Below are 19,776 nucleotides of genomic sequence, written 5' to 3'. Positions count from 1 at the left end.
GCTGGGTTGAGGGATTAATATACCAAGAGCACCCAGGGTTAAGCAAAAAGTCTGCTGGATTGAGGGGTAAGTGCCCAAGAGTGTAATAGATTATGAACACGAAGAAAAGTTCCAATAGGAATTTATTACATTGCAGCAGGCAAAGCAAAGGCAAATACAGCGCTGGACGGCAGGGGAGTCTCGCTCTACCAACTGCCGTGAATTGGCAGGTTTTTCAGTCTTGCTTTTATCTTGCTTCTTTCCTATGATGATGTATGTGTGACGTGTTGCTGGGAGGGTCTCTTTCTGTCTCTCGGTGGTCGCAGAGATGAAGGCTGTAGTTGTCCTCTTCCTTATATGGTAACTAAGCTGGAATTCCTGAAACTTAAAGCTGATTAAGCAAGTAGAGAGAGAGAACAGAAATGGGCGAAGGTATGTTTGCCTATAAGCTTAGATAGTAACATAGTAACTTCCTGTTATCTTGAGTTATTTGATCTCCAGTGAGCAAAAAATAGTTAATGTTTATCACAATTCCCCCATTTCTCTTGTTCTTACTTATTTTTTGTTCACTGTATCTTTGCAGTTCTTGTCTAGCTAACTCTAAAGTTTCTAAATTTTCTTCTTCAGGTATCTGATCATACTTAGTCCTAAGAAGTATAAGATGTGCCGCTTCCAGCCGGCTTTTCACTATAGTAATCAGTTTATTAAATATACATGGTCTAAAGTCTGCTTGAAAATATTTATCATGCCCTCCCCTGGGTGTCCAGTCAGAGGCAATTGTTTTACAGCTCCAATATCTACAAAAATATTCCCCAGGATAATTACAATATCCTTTACTGTGATTTGAGCTTGGGCACATGTAAAATCCCGTTAGGTTCAGTACTTTTCTACAATGATTTATGTTGGTTAGATCTGTGATAAACGCCGATCACTTGTTTTAAAATTTTAAAAGTTTAATAGTAAATAAGATGGTTATAAAAATAGAATTAGAGTAAAAAAATTTAACAGTTTTAGAGTTAGGACAATACAAGACAATAAAAACAAAGTTACAGACGTCTGGGTGCCTCTCCCGAGCTACAAGCTCTGAAGAAGGACCCCTGTTAACAAAAAATTATCTCTTAAAAGCAATAGCCTGTTGAATATTCATACAATTTATACATAATGCATAAATTTCATTCTAACTAAGAATTGTCTCTGGTTAGTATCACTTTTTTCCTTTAATCTCTGTGGCGTCCACTTGGCTGAGAAAAGCAGGAGGAGCTGGTCTTCTTCTGATAAGAAAGTAATAAATTCTTTCTTCTTTGAAAGATTTATATTTTCCTGTGGTTGGTACATAAAAACTACATTTTAACTACAAAACTACATTTACCATACTATCAAAATATTAATACCACATTAACAATTAGTACAACATAACACATATAGTAAATATCTTGCGTAGAGCCATATAATATGCACTTTTCACAATCCTCCCTCTTTCTTTTTATAATTAATTTGGCTCGAGCAATATTCATTGTTTTCTAGCTTTCATTATTCGCTCATTTTTTTCACAAATCAATCTCGCTTCTTTGAAGGGGTCTTCTATATTATTTTGTTTCTTTAACACCATAATCCTTTGTGGTGGTGTTGTTGTAGGCAACTTTTGGTCAATGTTCACTAATTGCATGCCTTGTACTACACTGGTGATGAGCCGAATGAAACAGGGAATCAAACAAGGAAGAAATATTAAACCAGCTGTAGCGCATAAAAGGAAGAAGCCTAACTTTTTCCACCATTCTGCTCCTAACACATTATCCCACCAGCTAGTATTTAGCATTGATTCCCACTTTTGAACTGGTACGTGGGCAATTTTTCTGATATCATTGACTATGTCCAGGACGGCATCTCCATTGTCATCTATTTTTAAACAACAATCTGATGTATTGAATTTTCCACAAACACCCCCTTCTTCAGCTAACAAATAGTCTAAAGCTAACCTATTCTGATACACAGCCGCTCTTGTTTGGGTTTGTTGCCTTGATATTAATTCCATTGCCTGACCAGTTTTGTTCGTTATTATCTCTACAGCGGCCTGAAGTCTTATAATACGATTTAGCATATAAATTGGGGTTCGATATCCCCAACTCCCATCTTGTGCCCAGGTGGCTGGCCCATATGTTTCTAGTATGCGTTCAGGGGGCCATTCTTCATCTCCCCATTTTTGGAATCCTCCAATCAATTCTCTTTTGTTTCTCTTTAGATCCTCATAAACTGGTATCCCTAATTGATCCCCATCAGGTCCTGGTAAAAGAAAAAATCCTGGCTGTATAATTCCTAGAGTACAGCTCCCTTTCCACTGGGAGGGGAGTTTTGGGTATGCTCTTTTTCCACATATCCAAAATAAGCCGTCTGGAGCTGTCCAATAGTTAAATTTTTGTTGATCTATATTCTCCCAAAATTTGGAAACTTCTGGGATGCCATAGTAAGGATTTTTACTTGTATCATTACATTGAAAAAGGTTTGTTTTGTTGTCATACTTACAATTCACTTTCTTTGCTTTTTCTTGGGTCCAATACACGGTTGGTGCTTCTGGGACCCACCATACAGAAGTTCCATTACTAACCTTATATCTTTTACAGGGTGTTTTTCCTACTTCATAGAGGAAGCTTTTCCCAGTGCGCCAGAGACATTCTTCCCCTATCACTGTTGAGCTTAAAATCCACCCTTCTGGTCTGTTTTCTCTACTTGTACTTGCTTGGTTCCATTTTAGAAGCTCAATTGGGCCTAAGCTGCTGCCTTTCCATGGCCATTCTTCTGACATCAAAGCCCCTCCACAGACCCAACAATTGGTTATGTTAAGTTCCTTACTTATTCTTTCTCCCAATTCTACAAACTGATTTTTACCCATCCTTGCGATATCTATTTCTTTCTCTAATTGCTGTTCAAGTTTGGCATACAAATCATTGATGGAAATTGGCACAGGCTTAGGTGGTTTTACTGACTTAGCCTTTTTGCTTATCAACTGCTCTTTTACTAAATCTGGTGCTTTTTTCCCAGTAATGTAGGTAAAACAAATCCATCTCTCCTCTTTTGGGCACTGACTTCCCATCCTGCTACCACTTGTTCCTAAGTTCTCTGCAATCCAGTACTTTTTCCCTTTATGTATGCAATTGCCTAATTTGGATGGGTTGTAACAGTGGCTGTTGACATGAGTGTGAGAAATGAAAAAAAGAACCTCGGTGTCTTTCCATGTACAGCTTTTGGTAACATCTGTAACATGGCCTTGTCGATATCCCAAAAGGGAGAAGACAAAAATTGAGTGACAGAAAAAGGAGTAACAGAGGTCCAGTATGGCTTATACTCCCACCTCCCATGCCTATGGGGTTGCAACCCACAGCAGGTGTATTTGATCTTCTTGGTGGCGAATACAGAGGCCAATCTGGTCTTGCCCTCTATTTCCTTGTCACTTCCTTTTAGCTAATTTCCAGACAAATCGTTTTTGACACTCTTTAACTGTCGTTTCCCACTGTTCTTCAGGTATCTCCCATTCAACAGGCACTAATAATTCCCATCCACAAAACAAAGTTATTATTTCAGTTTCTTGGAATTCTATTTGGATAGGAGATCGATTTGGTCCTTGACACTTCTTGCAACGAGAACGTCGCTTGTGTGAACTACAATACCAATTCTTCCCACAATTTAAACATTTACATTTAACCCAGCTAGCATGTCTGGTATTTGGGTGGATCAAACAAGGTATTTGGTCTGACACTGATGGAAGTTGCAACTCCTCTTCCTCCTTGTATAAATCACAGGCTAAGGCGTAAATACAAGAGTTCTCTGCCCGAAACAGTCCTGATCCTCCTGTTTGGAGTGGAAGTATTCCTCCCCAGGGAGGATATCTGAGGCGTCTCAAAACTTGTCCAGACGGAACTTGAAACCACTGATATAAGCTTGGCCTTATCTCCCAATTAGGTGTGATCCTGGGTATGTTTCTTGGACCATTTGGGTCTTCCCAGTTCATTACCACCCAGTCCCCGTTTAAGAGTCAGTTTTGTATCACCCGGTTCAGATGTAATCGTCCACTCCTTAGGTTCATCCACAGGTCCTTTGATTCTGCTGGCGTGGATCCACCCTCGTTCCTTGGTCCGGATCGCGGCCTCGGTCGTCAGCAATACCTGAAAAGGACCTTCCCATTGAGGAGTTAAGGATTGTTCTTTCCAGGTTTTTACTAGCACCCATTCCCCTGGATGAACATTATGGATTTTAAAGTCTAAAGGTGTGGTTTGAGGGATTATTCCTTTCAACCGTAAGTTTTCAAGAGTTTTTGCGATGGTATTAACGTATCTTTTAACGCTCATTTCCCCTACCTCATAGGTAGCATTTTCATGTTGGGTGGTTAAAAAGGGTAACCCAAACATCATTTCATAGGGTTACACTCCCAGGTCTGACCTGGGTTGTGTTCGGATCCTCAATAAGGCCAAAGGTAGGCAATGTACCCATGACATTTGGGTTTCAACCATTAATTTGGTCAAAGTTCTCTTCAAAGTCTGGTTCATCCTTTCTACATGACCAGAACTCTGTGGATGCCATGGGGTATGGAGCTCCCATTTTATCCCTAAAGATTGAATTATCTGTTGTAACACTTTTGACGTAAAATGCGTTCCTTTGTCTGAGTCTATTCTATTAACCATTCCGTATCTGGGAATAATCTGTTCTAAAATGGTCTTACTTACCATGTTGGCTGAGGCCTTGGTAGTGGGAACTGCTTCTACCCAATGGGTTAAATGGTCTGTTATTACTAATAAATACTTCCATCTTTGTACTTGAGGAAGTTCAGTAAAATCTACTTGGATACTTTGAAATGGTCGGAGAGCTAACTCACGACCTCCTAATGTTGTTTTTCTCATTACCTTCTTGTTTATCCTTCTTTATTAATTTTATCTCTAAAAGTATTGCCTGTATGTTTTTGAATTTTTTGAAAATTGTTTTCTCGCATGGTGACTGCCATAAATTTTGCTTTCAGTTTAGCTTTCTCTTCATCTCTTCGAACATATACTTTTTGAGCCTCCTTTAGTAAGTCATCTAATGATTTATTATGCCAATCCTCAATTTTTTCTAATTTTTTTCTGATATCTGGCCAAGCATTTGTAACAAAGTTAATCCTTAACAAAGCTTTTCCCACATCAGTTTCAGGGTCTATTCCAGAATATTGTTTCATATTTTTCCTAAGTCTGTCCAACCATTCAGTTGGAGATTCCTCTTTTTCTTACATTAAAGATTTTTATTCTCCTAAAATTTCCTGTCCAACATGTGGCATATTCTCTTTCTTCAGGATTAAACGGTTCTTTTGAATTTACAAATATATTTAGAGCTTGACAGATCCAGTTCTCAAAAGAGCCATATCTTGGCCAATAAACGTGGTCAGATCTTATTTCCTTCTCTGCCCATTCTATCATGCAAAATTATATCATCTTTACCTTTTCCTTTTTTCTTGTACAAGGGTTGTTATCCCAGTTAGCTAACATAATGCCAAGAGGGCTATCTTGAGGTATTTCTGTTGGTAATTTTTTACACTTCTTTTTTTTTTTATCCAATGTACTGTTTTTCTGCCCCATTTTTCAAGATTTTATCTATTCGTCCCTCACCTCTGTTTTTCACTTTCTCTTACAACCTAAAGACCACTTCTATCTATGCACACACACACAAATCCCTTCTATCACACACAAATACAATACACTTCCCTCTAAGGAGATATACCAGCCAACATTACATGTGCTTTCTTCCATCTACTCTTACTTCATTCCTTCTTCACTTTTATACACTCTTTCACACTCTTAGGACATGCAGCTTGTCGCCAGAGAATCGTGGCTTTGTGTGTCCTCCCCCTATAGCTGGGCCTCTGAGGAGGGCTCAGAATCTGGTCGCCCCAGGTGCCGATCCACTTATGAGGCTAATTTGCGTGTCACTTACACTTTACTGCCCCCCCCCACTCCACACGCCAGGAGAAAAAGGGCTGAATTGCAGGTCACGCACACGCTTTTCCACAGCCCCCCCCACCCGCCCGGGGAAACTATGGCCGGTTTTGCAGGTCACACACACTTTGCCACAGCCCCCACCTGCCCGGGGAAACTGAGGCCTATTTGCAAGTCACACACACTTTGCCACAGCCCCCACCCGCCCGGGGAAACTGAGGCCTATTTGCAGGTCACACAAACTTTGCCACAGCCCCCCACCCGCCCGGGGAAACTGAGGCCTATTCGCAGGTCACACACACTTTGCCACAGCCCCCACCTGCCCGGGGAAACTGAGGCCTATTTGCAGGTCACACACACTTTGCCACAGCCCCCACCTGCCCGGGGAAACTGAGGCCTATTTGCAGGTCACACAAACTTTGCCACAGCCCCCACCTGCCCGGGGAAACTGAGGCCTATTTGCAGGTCACACAAACTTTGCCACAGCCCCCCACCCGCCCGGGGAAACTGAGGCCTATTCGCAGGTCACACACACTTTGCCACAGCCCCCACCTGCCCGGGGAAACTGAGGCCTATTTGCAGGTCACACAAACTTTGCCACAGCCCCCCACCCGCCCGGGGAAACTGAGGCCTATTCGCAGGTCACACACACTTTGCCACAGCCCCCACCGGCCCGGGGAAACTGAGGCCTATTTGCAGGTCACACAAACTTTGCCACAGCCCCCACCTGCCCGGGGAAACTGAGGCCTATTCGCAGGTCACACACACTTTGCCACAGCCCCCACCTGCCCGGGGAAACTGAGGCCTATTTGCAGGTCACACAAACTTTGCCACAGCCCCCCACCCGCCCGGGGAAACTGAGGCCTATTCGCAGGTCACACACACTTTGCCACAGCCCCCACCTGCCCGGGGAAACTGAGGCCTATTTGCAGGTCACACAAACTTTGCCACAGCCCCCACCTGCCCGGGGAAACTGAGGCCTATTCGCAGGTCACACACACTTTGCCACAGCCCCCACCTGCCCGGGGAAACTGAGGCCTATTTGCAGGTCACACAAACTTTGCCACAGCCCCCCACCCGCCCGGGGAAACTGAGGCCTATTCGCAGGTCACACACACTTTGCCACAGCCCCCACCTGCCCGGGGAAACTGAGGCCTATTTGCAGGTCACACAAACTTTGCCACAGCCCCCACCTGCCCGGGGAAACTGAGGCCTATTTGCAGGTCACACAAACTTTGCCACAGCCCCCCACCCGCCCGGGGAAACTGAGGCCTATTCGCAGGTCACACACACTTTGCCACAGCCCCCCACCTGCCCGGGGAAACTGAGGCCTATGCGCAGGTCACACAACAAAACAACAACAAAACAACAACAAGGTACCTTTTACTTTTAAATCACCTATTACCATTTTAGGTGTTACTGGCCAGTCCCGGTGCTCTTGGATATCCCCTCAATCCAGCTGTGTTGTCCAACCCCAGATGCTCTTGGGCACTTTAGCCCTCAATCTAGCTGTGTTGTTCAACCCCAGATGCTCTTGGGCATAACCTCAATCCGGCAAAACCCTGGGTGCTCTTGGCACAATCCCTCAACCCAGCAGGTTTCAGTCCTGGATGCTCTTGGGCACTTACCCCTCAATCCAGCAGACTTTTTGCTTCACCCTGGGTGCTCTTGGGATATTAATCCCTCAACCCAGCAGGTTTCAGTCCTGGATGCTCTTGGGCACTTACCCCTCAATCCAGCAGACTTTTTGCTTCACCCTGGGTGCTCTTGGGATATTAATCCCTCAACCCAGCAGGTTTCAGTCCTGGATGCTCTTGGGCACTTACCCCTCAATCCAGCAGACTTTTTGCTTCACCCTGGGTGCTCTTGGGATATTAATCCCTCAACCCAGCAGGTTTCAGTCCTGGATGCTCTTGGGCACTTACCCCTCAATCCAGCAGACCTTTTGCTTCACCCTGGGTGCTCTTGGGATATTAATCCCTCAACCCAGCAGGTTTCAGTCCTGGATGCTCTTGGGCACTTACCCCTCAATCCAGCAGACTTTTTGCTTCACCCTGGGTGCTCTTGGGATATTAATCCCTCAACCCAGCAGGTTTCAGTCCTGGATGCTCTTGGGCACTTACCCCTCAATCCAGCAGACTTTTTGCTTCACCCTGGGTGCTCTTGGGATATTAATCCCTCAACCCAGCAAAAGTTTTAGTCCTGGATGCTCTTGGGCAATCACCCCTTAATCCAGCAGACTTTTTGCTTCACCCTGGGTGCTCTTGGGATATTAATCCCTCAACCCAGCAAAAGTTTTAGTCCTGGATGCTCTTGGGCAATCACCCCTTAATCCAGCAGACTTTTTGCTTCACCCTGGGTGCTCTTGGGATATTAATCCCTCAACCCAGCAAAAGTTTTAGTCCTGGATGCTCTTGGGCACCTAACCCTCAATCCAGCAGACTTTTTGCTTAACCCTGGGTGCTCTTGGGATATTAATCCCTCAACCCAGCAAAAGTTTTAGTCCTGGATGCTCTTGGGCAATCACCCCTTAATCCAGCAGACTTTTTGCTTCCTAAGGGTCCCACCCCTTTTCTAAAATTCAGTCCCAGTTTCCCTGGGGGGGGTTCTCTCACTCTTCTTATCACTCGCTTCGTCTCTTTACTGGCCGTCTTTCTCGCGAAAGAACGGAAACGCAGCGTCAGAAACTCCGCACTCGCTTAGCAAGTCTGGGATAACCAGCTGCCTCTCATTCACACACATTCATCCCCCCCTTTAACCGCCCCTCCAAACCAATACTTACCTGTCCTTTGTCCTTGGGTCTTTGTCTTCGTGTACACTTTGGTCTTAGGGGCTAACTACCGCGGTTTTAGGGAATCTTTTCCCTTTCTTTGTTTTATTGTCTCCTCTTGTCCATTGATCGTAACCTGCATCTGCCGGTCACAGCAGGAGAACACAGAGCGAGGCTGCCAAACTGGGCAGGGCGCGCCGTCCTCACTCTGATTCTCCTAAGGCACCAGCAGTGAGGTGTTATAACCATCCTCTGCTACCATAATTGTGATAAACGCCGATCACTTGTTTTAAAATTTTAAAAGTTTAATAGTAAATAAGATGGTTATAAAAATAGAATTAGAGTAAAAAAATTTAACAGTTTTAGAGTTAGGACAATACAAGACAATAAAAACAAAGTTACAGACGTCTGGGTGCCTCTCCCGAGCTACAAGCTCTGAAGAAGGACCCCTGTTAACAAAAAATTATCTCTTAAAAGCAATAGCCTGTTGAATATTCATACAATTTATACATAATGCATAAATTTCATTCTAACTAAGAATTGTCTCTGGTTAGTATCACTTTTTTCCTTTAATCTCTGTGGCGTCCACTTGGCTGAGAAAAGCAGGAGGAGCTGGTCTTCTTCTGATAAGAAAGTAATAAATTCTTTCTTCTTTGAAAGATTTATATTTTCCTGTGGTTGGTACATAAAAACTACATTTTAACTACAAAACTACATTTACCATACTATCAAAATATTAATACCACATTAACAATTAGTACAACATAACACATATAGTAAATATCTTGCGTAGAGCCATATAATATGCACTTTTCACAGATCACACAATCTTACTCTGAAACTGGGTGTTCCTACAGTAGTTACAGTTTGCAAAATCTCATTGTCATCCCATCGCCATAGTGACTATTTAAAGGGTTGGTGTGGTAGATTGTCTAAGGCATTAATCCCTCTTAAGTATAACATTAGCAAAAGAAAAGTAATCGGCTGGGTCACGTGGTGAGCATCATTGGGGGCATAGGAATGGGAGTATATCTGAGGATTGTTCTATTTCATAGACTGCAACCTGTCTCTCTGCCCAGGGTCCTTGCTCTAATTCCCATTCCTGAGGCAATTCCTCAAATATTGTTTTGTTGTCCCACTCTGGGGTTTCTTTCCTCCACAGCTTTTTACCCCTCTGCCTTTCCTGTCGACTCGGTTGCCTCGAGCCACGGGGGGTACCATCTTCTCGGCAGCAGGGATATTCTTCAGGAGGTCCCCGGGGGCGACTCTGTTGCCTCTTGACATAGGAATCCCAGTTCTGATACTTAACCGGGGGTGTATCACACCGGATTCCTTTTAGGCGTGTGCGGCAGGTGCAGTCAACAATTTCAGCTATGAACGGGATGGGTTCATTAGGGTGATAACAATAATATTTTGGTTCAATCCCTAATGCAAAAATCCTCCACCACTCTTCTGATTCTCCTACTAATCCCTCATATTTAACTTTATATTCTAGAATCTAATCAGTTATGTTCCGCTGCAGTACCCAACAGGGGCTGCAAATTCCTCTAGGAGGGGTTCCTCGCCTACAATGACTCCACCACCTGTCCTCGCAGATTTTACAAATATAACAAACAAAAGGATAACAATTGCACTTTGGGTCTCTACACTTTATCTTAACATCAGAGTTACAAATTAATCTTTCCTCCGTGTAGTGTGGCTCTGGTGCATATTCTACACGGTGTCCATTCATTGATGATCTCTCCTCTGGATCCGTAACTTCAGGTCTCCAGGATTGCTTGTTACCTGCTACTCAGGAGTCGGTTTGCTCACTGGCCCTTTAATTCTGCTAGCATGGGTCCCTCCCTTCTCTGCTGTTCTGACTGCAGTATCTGTAGTAAGCAATACAAGGTAAGGGCCCTCCCATTGTGGGGCCAAGGTTGCTTCTTTCCAGGACTTTATCATTACTCAATCTCCTGGTTGCACCTGGTGCAGTTTCAAATCTAGTGGGGGTCTCTGAGCTAACCTTCCCTTTTTCTATAGATTTTCCTTATATTTCATTAGGCTGGTAATGTATACATTCATATTTTGATCCCTCAACTTTGGATGATCTTGCGGTTCCTCTATATTGTAGGGCATTCCATACAACATTTCAAATGGAGATATTCCCATATCCGATCTAGGTTGTGTCCGGATATAAGCAATGCTAATGGTAGGCATTTTACTCATGACAGTTTGGTCTCAATCACGAGTTTGGTCAATTGTTTTTTAATTTCTCCATTCATTCTTTCTACTCTTCCCGAACTTTGGGGGTGCCAGGGGGTGTGATAATCCCATTGTATTCCTATTATTGCCATGGTTTCCTTAATTATTTTGGATGTAAAGTGGGGGCCTCTGTCCGAGTCAATGGTTTCCGTGACCCCATATCTGGGAATAATCTGCTCTAATAGGGTCTTGATCACTGTTTGTGCCGTTGCCTTTGCCGTAGGGAATGCCTCTACATAATGGGTTAGGTGATCCACTATTACCAATAGATATTTATACCTCCCAGTCTTTGGTAATTCAGTAAAGTCTAGTTGGATGTTAGCAAATGGCCGGTATGCTGTAGGTCGTCCCCCCATTAAGGTTTTTCTTAAATTGGCCCTATTTACCTTTAGGCAGGTAACGCACCCCCTCACTACCTGCTTTGCCAAGTCATCTGCCCCAATACACATATGTTTGGTGGCGAATTGATCTACTAATGCTTGTGCCCCCCAATGTGTTTTGCTATGTATTCTCCTCATAATATCCATAGCTATGGATTTAGGCAGTACAGTTCTATTATCCTCTGGAAGTCGCCATTCCCCTTCTGGGTCTTCTCTCAACCCCATTCTTTTCATCTTTTCTTTTCTTGCATAGTAAAACTATATATCTTTTGCAAATTCCCTCTGCTAGTCTCACGCTCTTTTCTTTCAGCCTTCGGATCTTTCTGGGGGGTAGATTGTGACGTCTGCAAAGCAGCCCTTCTTGCTTCCTGATCTGCTGCATTATTTCCCCTGCTTTTAAAATCCAATCCCTTTTGATGCCCTTTTAAGTGAACAACAGCAATTTTCCTAGGTCCCCTCAAGGCCTTCAGCAGTTTCTTGATTAGATCCTGGTGAACCAGGTTTTTTTTTTTTTTTTTTTTTTTTGGTTTTTTTTGTTTTTTTGTTTTTTTTTTTGTTTTTTTGTTTTTTTTTTTCTTGGGAGTTTATCAACCCCCGTTCTTCCCATATTTTCCCAAAAGTGTGTATAATCCCATAGGCATATTTTGAGTCAGTATAGATGGTACCTGATTTATCTTTTAACAACTGCAATGCCCGCAGTACAGCATAAAGTTCACAGGCCTGTGCCGACTAAGATCCACTTAGAGGGCCTGATTCGATAACTGCAAGTCCTTCTCCCCCAACTATTGCATAGCCAGAGACCCTTTTTCCATTAATTACTCACGATGAGCCATCTACAAACAACCTATCCCCCTCTGGGGAGATGGGGTACTGTTTAACCTTTATCGGTGTCTCTGGATCTTTAATGATTACCGAGAAGGGGGGTATATTCAACCTTCCTACACTATCAGGAGTGTACTATACTTCTGAGTTAATTTTTTCCTCATCCTCTACCCTCAAGGGACAGAGTTTTATTTTGATTTCCTCATTTACTACTTCTATATTAATACCTATTTTTATAATTAAGTCTCTCCCTAACAAATTATAATCTGCTTCTGGTACTAGCAGAAGGTTCCCTATTCCCATTTTGGACCTTGATTCCACCAGTACATTCTTAATAACAGGGACTTTAAAGGGCTCCCCCTTCGCCCCTACCACTTGAGCAGTTTCCTTTGATATCTTACATCCCTCCGGTAGTACCTGGACTGTCGATCGCTCAGCTCCAGTATCTACTAAAAACTCAAATTCCTGCTGCTGAGGACCTATTTTTAATTTTATCAAGGGCTCCTGATGTTTCCGTGTCCCCAGCAAATGAAGACTCTGACTCCTTCAGTCCTCTTTGAAGACTCTCTCATCCCTCAGCCACTTCCTGCAGTTTCTCCGAAAGTGTCCTTTATTTCCACAGTAGAAACATACGCCTCCATCCTTTTTCTATACCCGGAGAACCCCTCCCCCATTTCTCTGGGCCACTTGACTTGTTTTGGGAAGGGCATTAATTCTCCTAGTTTCCCTTATTGCTGCCACCATCATTCTTACTTGTCTCTTGTGACTCTCTTCATCTCTTCTCACACATGCCTTCTGTGCTTCCTTCAATAGCTCATCTAGGTCTCTATCTTGCTAATTATCTAATTTTTCTAACTTCTTTCTGATGTCTTCCCACGATTTAGCTACAAATTGTGTTTTTAGTAGTGCTTGCTCTAACAGTGTCTCAGGATCTAAGCCCGAGTACATCTGCAGGTTTTTTCTCAAGCGTTCTAGCTAATCCGTAAGTGTCTCCTCTTTTTTCTGTCTCTCATTAAATGCTTTGTTGATGTTCTGCCCCCTAGGCACCGCTTCCCGGATCCCCTGTACTATTATCCCCCTCAGATCTTGCATATTGATTCTGTGATTCTGCTGCTGATGATTCCAATTGGGATCCTGCAAAGGCCACTTGGTGTCTGCTAAAGGTCCTTGTGCATGTTGTGAATCCCATATCCGCATCCCCGCTCGTCTAATCATATTTCTTTCCTCGGCCGTGAAGAGAATATTCAATATGGCTTGCAACTCGCCCTAAGTATAAATACTGGGTCCCAAAAATTGGTCCAGTCTCTCGGCCACCCCCAAAGGATCTTCCAGGAGGCTCCCCATCTCCCTCTTAAATTCCCGAACATCCCCAGAACTCAAAGGTACTGAAACAAACCCTATCGCTGGGTGAGGTCCCTGGCCCCCCCCCCCACAGGCATTTCTCTTAGGGGATATAGGCTATGCTGTCTAGCCCGACCTCGGGTTATGGGTCCCTGCACTTCCTCGGGGGGCTCGGGATTACTTCCTGCTTCCTGAGGCTCCATTGGAGGTGCATCCGGAATCTGGGGGTTCTGAGGGGGTATGTAAGGAGGTGGGATTAGTAAGGCTTCTTCCTCTTTACTCCTGTCTTTCTTTCGTCCTCCCTCGTTGAGGGGAAACAGGAGCACTTCACCCCCAGGTCTTGTAACCCATACATTAGCATATTCACTTTCTTCCTGACTAAAAGGAATTTTAGTGTTTACCCACAAGTTGAGTTTTTGCCTCACCCAATCTTCTGATGATCCAAAAATAGGCTAAAAAATATTCCGGGAAATCTCCTTTCCACCCCATACTACCACACAATAATGGATCATTTTAGCTTTATCTTTACCCCCTGTGTTAGGGTAATGTTTCCAATTGTCTAATATGAACCCCAGTGGGCTATCTCTAGGCACCGGGGGGAGTTTTATGGGAGTAGAGGGCCTGCTCTTCCCCTGTCCCATCTTCTGGAGTGCCCTCACACAAGTGTGGTGCAGAAATCACTCGCTTCCCCTTGTTCGTGGCTCACGCCCTCTCGGACAATGAGAACCGCACTACTGAGGGTCCACAATCGCTTGGAAAATCCGAGCTGCCGGTTCTCCTCTCACACACACACACACTCGCAGCACTCCAGGATACCCGACCCAGACCGAACGGAATCTTCCACACAGATACTCACGCGTCTTGCGTCTTCGTCCGGACCTTTGTGCACAAAGTTTATAGGGTCTGCCGGCTTCCTTTGCCTAATGCTTTGAATTTAGGTTCGTCGGTCCAACCGAGACAGGAATCGGGTCTACCAGGGCCGCCAACTGATCGGCGGGGCGCCCCCCAGGCAGAACCAAAAGTCCTATCTTGCAGGTGGATCCGAGTCACGGCACCAAATTGTAATAGATTATGAACACGAAGAAAAGTTCCAATAGGAATTTATTACATTGCAGCAGGCAAAGCAAAGGCAAATACAGCGCTGGACGGCAGGGGAGTCTCGCTCTACCAACTGCCGTGAATTGGCAGGTTTTTCAGTCTTGCTTTTATCTTGCTTCTTTCCTATGATGATGTATGTGTGACGTGTTGCTGGGAGGGTCTCTTTCTGTCTCTCGGTGGTCGCAGAGATGAAGGCTGTAGTTGTCCTCTTCCTTATATGGTAACTAAGCTGGAATTCCTGAAACTTAAAGCTGATTAAGCAAGTAGAGAGAGAGAACAGAAATGGGCGAAGGTATGTTTGCCTATAAGCTTAGATAGCAACATAGTAACTTCCTGTTATCTTGAGTTATTTGATCTCCAGTGAGCAAAAAATAGTTAATGTTTATCACAAAGAGCATCCAGGACTGAAACCTGCTGGGTTGAGGGATTGTGCCAAGAGCACCCAGGGTTTTGCCGGATTGAGGTTATGCCCAAGAGCATCTAGGGTTGAACAACACAGCTGGATTGAGGGGATATCCAAGAGCACCGGGACTGGCCAGTAACACCTAAAATTGTAATAGGTGATTTTAAAGTAAAAGGTACCTTATTGTTGTTTTGTTGTGTGAGAGTGAGTCACACACAAAATCTGCCTTAGCTTGCCGGGTGGGTGGGACTGTGGCAAGAGGTGTAAGTGACCTGCAAACAGGCCATTGTTCCCCCGGGCGGGTGGGGGCTATGGAAGAACTGTGTGTGTGTGACCTGCAAATCATCCCTGTTCCCTCCGGGCATGTGGAGGGGGGGCCATGGTGAAAGTGTAAGTGGCACGCAATTCAGCCTCATAGGTGGACTGGCACCAAAGGCGACTGGATTCTGGGCCCTCCTCAGAGGCCCAGCTATACTGGAACCCAGAGACCAAACCCAAGGCGAGGGGGGCCACACAGAGCCGCGATTCTCTGGCGACAGGGATCAGCTTCATGTCCTAAGGGTGTGAAAGAGTGTGTAAAAGTGAAGGAGAAATGAAGTAAGAGTAGATGGATGAAAGCACATGTAATGTTGATTGTTATATCTCCTTAGAGGGAGGTGTATTGTATTGAATAGTTGTGTGGGATAAAAGGGATTTTTTTTGTTTGCGTGCATAGATAGAAGTGATCTTTAGGTTGTAAGAGAGAGTGAAAAACAGAGGTGGGGGACAAATAGATAAAATCTTGAAAAATGGGACAGAAAAACAGTAAGTTGGATACAAGAAAGAAAAAAGGGTGTAAAAAATTACCAACGGACATACCTCAAGATAGCCCTCTTGGCATTATGTTAGCTAACTGGGATAAAAACCCTTGTACAAGAAGAAAGGAAAAGATAAAGATGATACAATTTTGCATGATAGAATGGGCAGAGAAGGAAATAAGATCTGACCACATTTATTGGCCCAGATACGCCTATTTTGAGAATTGGATTTGTCAGGCTCTAAATGTATTTGTAAATTCAAAAGAACCGTTTAATCCCGAAGAAAGAGAATATGCCACATGTTAGACAAGAGATTTTAGGAAAATAAAAATCTTTCACGTATCAGAAACCCCCGAGATGAAATGAGAAAAGAAAAAGAGGAAAGAAAAGGGAGGGGAACAAGAAGAAAAGAAGGAAAAAGAGTGGGATCCTTTGCAGGCTTTGCCCCCTCCGTTCCCGCTCACGCTTCCGCCGTTCGCGGTCGAGCCCCCTGTCCCGGGTCCCGCTTCAGCCCCGCCTGCCCCAGTTCCCATCCCAAGTGCCAGCTGCGCCGGTCCCCGCATACACCCCATCCCCGGCCCTGCCGGTGAATTTTTCTGCCCCAGCCGCCTGGTCCGTGGGTGTCATAAGGGCTGTGCCGGGGGTCCCTCCTGATGCGTGGTCTAAGACCATCGCCCCGACCGTGCCGGGGGTCCCATCGGTTCCAGCCGTCTTATCTCCAATCGCTTCCCCCACTGCCTGATCCCCGGCTGCCCTGCCCGTGCCGGCTGCGCTGGGTGCTGCCGCTGCTGCTTTGTCTCTGCCGGGAGCCGCTGACTCAGCCGCCATTAGCCCCGTGCAGGCTGCCCACGCTCCCCTCTGGTATCCCCCAGAACTGCCCCCTCCTCTGCCGGTCCCGGCAGCAAACCCCGCCTACGCTCCGCCCTTGGAGGACCAAGCCTCGGCGCTATGCCCTCCCCTCACCCCCCTTCCTGCCCTGAGCTCCGTTCCCTCGGTAACCACAGCGACAGCTCAGAGAAACGACTTCTCCCTAGAAATGCCTTATCGAAACACTAGAAGTTCACTTAAAAGACAGCCCTCTCTGGATTCTTTCTCAAAACATGGGAAAAAGACGACAGAGGATAAAAAACAAAAATGGGATAAAGAAATTAGTCTATTTCCACTAAGAGAAGTCCCAATGGGAGGAGGTGGAACAGGGTTTGTAAATGCCCCTCTGACTTCTTCTGAGGTCAGAAATTTTAAAAAAGAAATCAAAGGAATTTTAGAAGATCCAATAGGCACAGCTGAACAATTAGACCAATTTTTAGGTCTGAATATTTATACTTGGGAAGAGATGCAGTCTATAATGAAAATAATATTTTCTCAGGAAGAAAGGCAACTAATCAGAGCAGCTGGAATAAATGTTTAGGAAAAAGAGGACCCACAGGGGCCCCCCGGAGAAGACAAAATGCCAACTGCGCCTCCTGAATGGGGTCAAAATAATGAGGAAGGGAGGAAACACATGAATGAATATCGTAATTTAATAATCAAGGGAATAAAAGAGGCAGCACCCCAAGGGCAAAATGCTAAAAAAGCTTTTGAGGCACAGCAAGAAAAAGAAGAATCTCCAACTGAATGGTTGGACAGACTTAGGAGAAATATGAAACAATATTCTGGAATAGACCCTGAAACTGATGTGGGAAAAGCTTTGTTAAGGATTAACTTTGTTACTAATGCCTGGCCAGATATTAGAAAAAAATTAGAAAAAATTGAGGATTGGCATAATAAATCATTAGATGACTTATTAAAAGAGGCTCAGAAAGTTTATGTCCGAAGAGATGAAGAGAAAGCTAAACTGAAAGCAAAACTTATGGCAGTCACCATGCGAGAAAACAATTTCCAAAAAAATCAAAACCATACAGGCACTACTTCTAGATATAAAATTAGTAGAGACAGGGGAAAAGAAAAGAATAGAATCCCAATACAAACCAAGTCTCAGCAGCATTCCATGAATGTCTGCTTTTACTGTGGGGGTGAGGGACATTATAGGAAAAATTGTCCTAAGCAGGTAATAGATCTGAAAATCTTCAAAGAGATGAGCACAGAGGAGGAATAGGGAGGTCAAAGGCTCTATTTTTTAAGAGACAAATACCATCTAGAGCCTGTGATAACTCTGAAAGTGGGTCCCCAAGAAGAAGAATTAGAATTTGTAGTAGATACAAGGGCAGAAAGAACCTGCCTGCTAAATGTACCCAAAGGTTATAGTGTGAGTAAAGATACTGCAAAAGTAACAGGGGCAAAAGGAGAAACTTTTACAGTTCCAGTCATTAAAGATGTAGTAATTGAAGGGGAAACTAAAATTTGGATGGGAGATGTTTTATTGGTTCCAAAGGCAGGTAGCAACTTACTGGGAAGAGACGTACAAGTGAAATTAGGAATAGGGATTATACCAGAAGATGGGAAAATGACAGCTAATGTTTTAAAATTAGGCCAAGAGGATGAAGAAAAAATTAACAAGGAAGTTTGGGCTGGGGAAGGAAATAGGGGAAGATTAAATATTGACCCTATAAGGGTTACAATAGAGAGAGAAGATTGTCCCATACGTGTACGTCAATACCCCATATCTTTAGAAGGACGGAAAGGTTTGAAGCCAGTAATAGAAGGACTAATAAAGGACGGGACATTAGAACCTTGCATGTCTCCCCATAATACCCCTATTCTCCCAGTAAAGAAGCCTGATGGGAGTTATAGACTAGTACAAGATTTAAGGGAGGTTTACAAAAGAACTCGGTCTCGTTACCCAGTGGCACCCAATCCCTATACACTTCTAAGTAAAGTTCCACCCCAGCATCAGTGGTTTAGTGTAGTGGATTTTAAAAATGCTTTTTAGGCCTGTCCACTAGCCGAGGAGAGCTGAGATATCTTTGCCTTTGAATGGTAGGATCCAAAAACTGGAAGAAAGCAGCAATTAAGATGGATGAAATTACCGCAGGGGTTCACAGAGTCTCCAAACTTACTTGGTCAAGCTTTAGAAAAAAACACTGCAAGCCTTCTCCACTCCTCCTAGAATACAAATTATCCAATATGTGGATGATCTTTTACTATCTGGGGAAGTTGGAGGAGCTACAATAAAACTTTTAAATTTTCTGGGAGAAAAAAGATTAAGGGTATCAAAAGGGAAACTGGAATTTGTAGAACCAGAGGTAAAATATCTTGGACACTTGATAAGTAAGGGTAGTTGAAGGCTCAATCCAGAGAGAATTGCAGGAATTTTATCCCTTCCACCTCCCTCTTCAAAGAGGGAAATCAGAAAACTACTCGGATTATTGGGAGATTGTAGATTATGGATTGAGGGGTACACACAAGCAGTAAAATTTTTGTATGAAAAATTGACAGAGGGAGATAATATAGAATGGACCAAGGAAGATGATGATAAATTAGAAAAATTGAAGTTAAAACTGGCCTCAATACCAGCTTTAAGCTTACCTTCACTAGTAAAACCCTTTCATCTGTATGTGAATGTAGAACAGGGGGTAGCTCATGCAGTTCTGGTCCAGGAGTGGGGAGGAGTAAAGAGACCAGTAGCTTATTTATCAAAGATGTTAGACCCAGTGAGCCATGGCTGGCCAGTATGTATTCAAGCTATAGCCGCTACTGCAATTCTGGTAGAAGAAAGTCGTAAACTTACTTTTGGAGGTAAACTAATTGTGTGCACACCTCATGCGGTTCGAAATGTGTTAAATCAGAAAGCAGAAAAATGGTTGACAGACTCTAGAATGTTAAAATATGAAGCAATCTTGATAGATAGTGATGATCTGACATTAGAAGTAAATAGAAGTTTAAATCCAGCTCAATTCCTATATGGAGAACCAGCAGATAACCTAATACAGAATTGTTTAGAAATTATTCAATACCAAACAAAAGTTCGAGGGGATCTTGAAGAACAAGCCCTTTCAGAAGGGGAAATAATCTATGTGGATGGTTCCTCCAGATGTCTACAAGGAAAAAG

Source organism: Hirundo rustica, chromosome W, assembly GCF_015227805.2.
Source record: "Hirundo rustica isolate bHirRus1 chromosome W, bHirRus1.pri.v3, whole genome shotgun sequence".
Taxonomy (NCBI): Eukaryota; Metazoa; Chordata; class Aves; order Passeriformes; family Hirundinidae; genus Hirundo; species Hirundo rustica.
Note: the sequence above shows the minus strand (reverse complement) of the source record.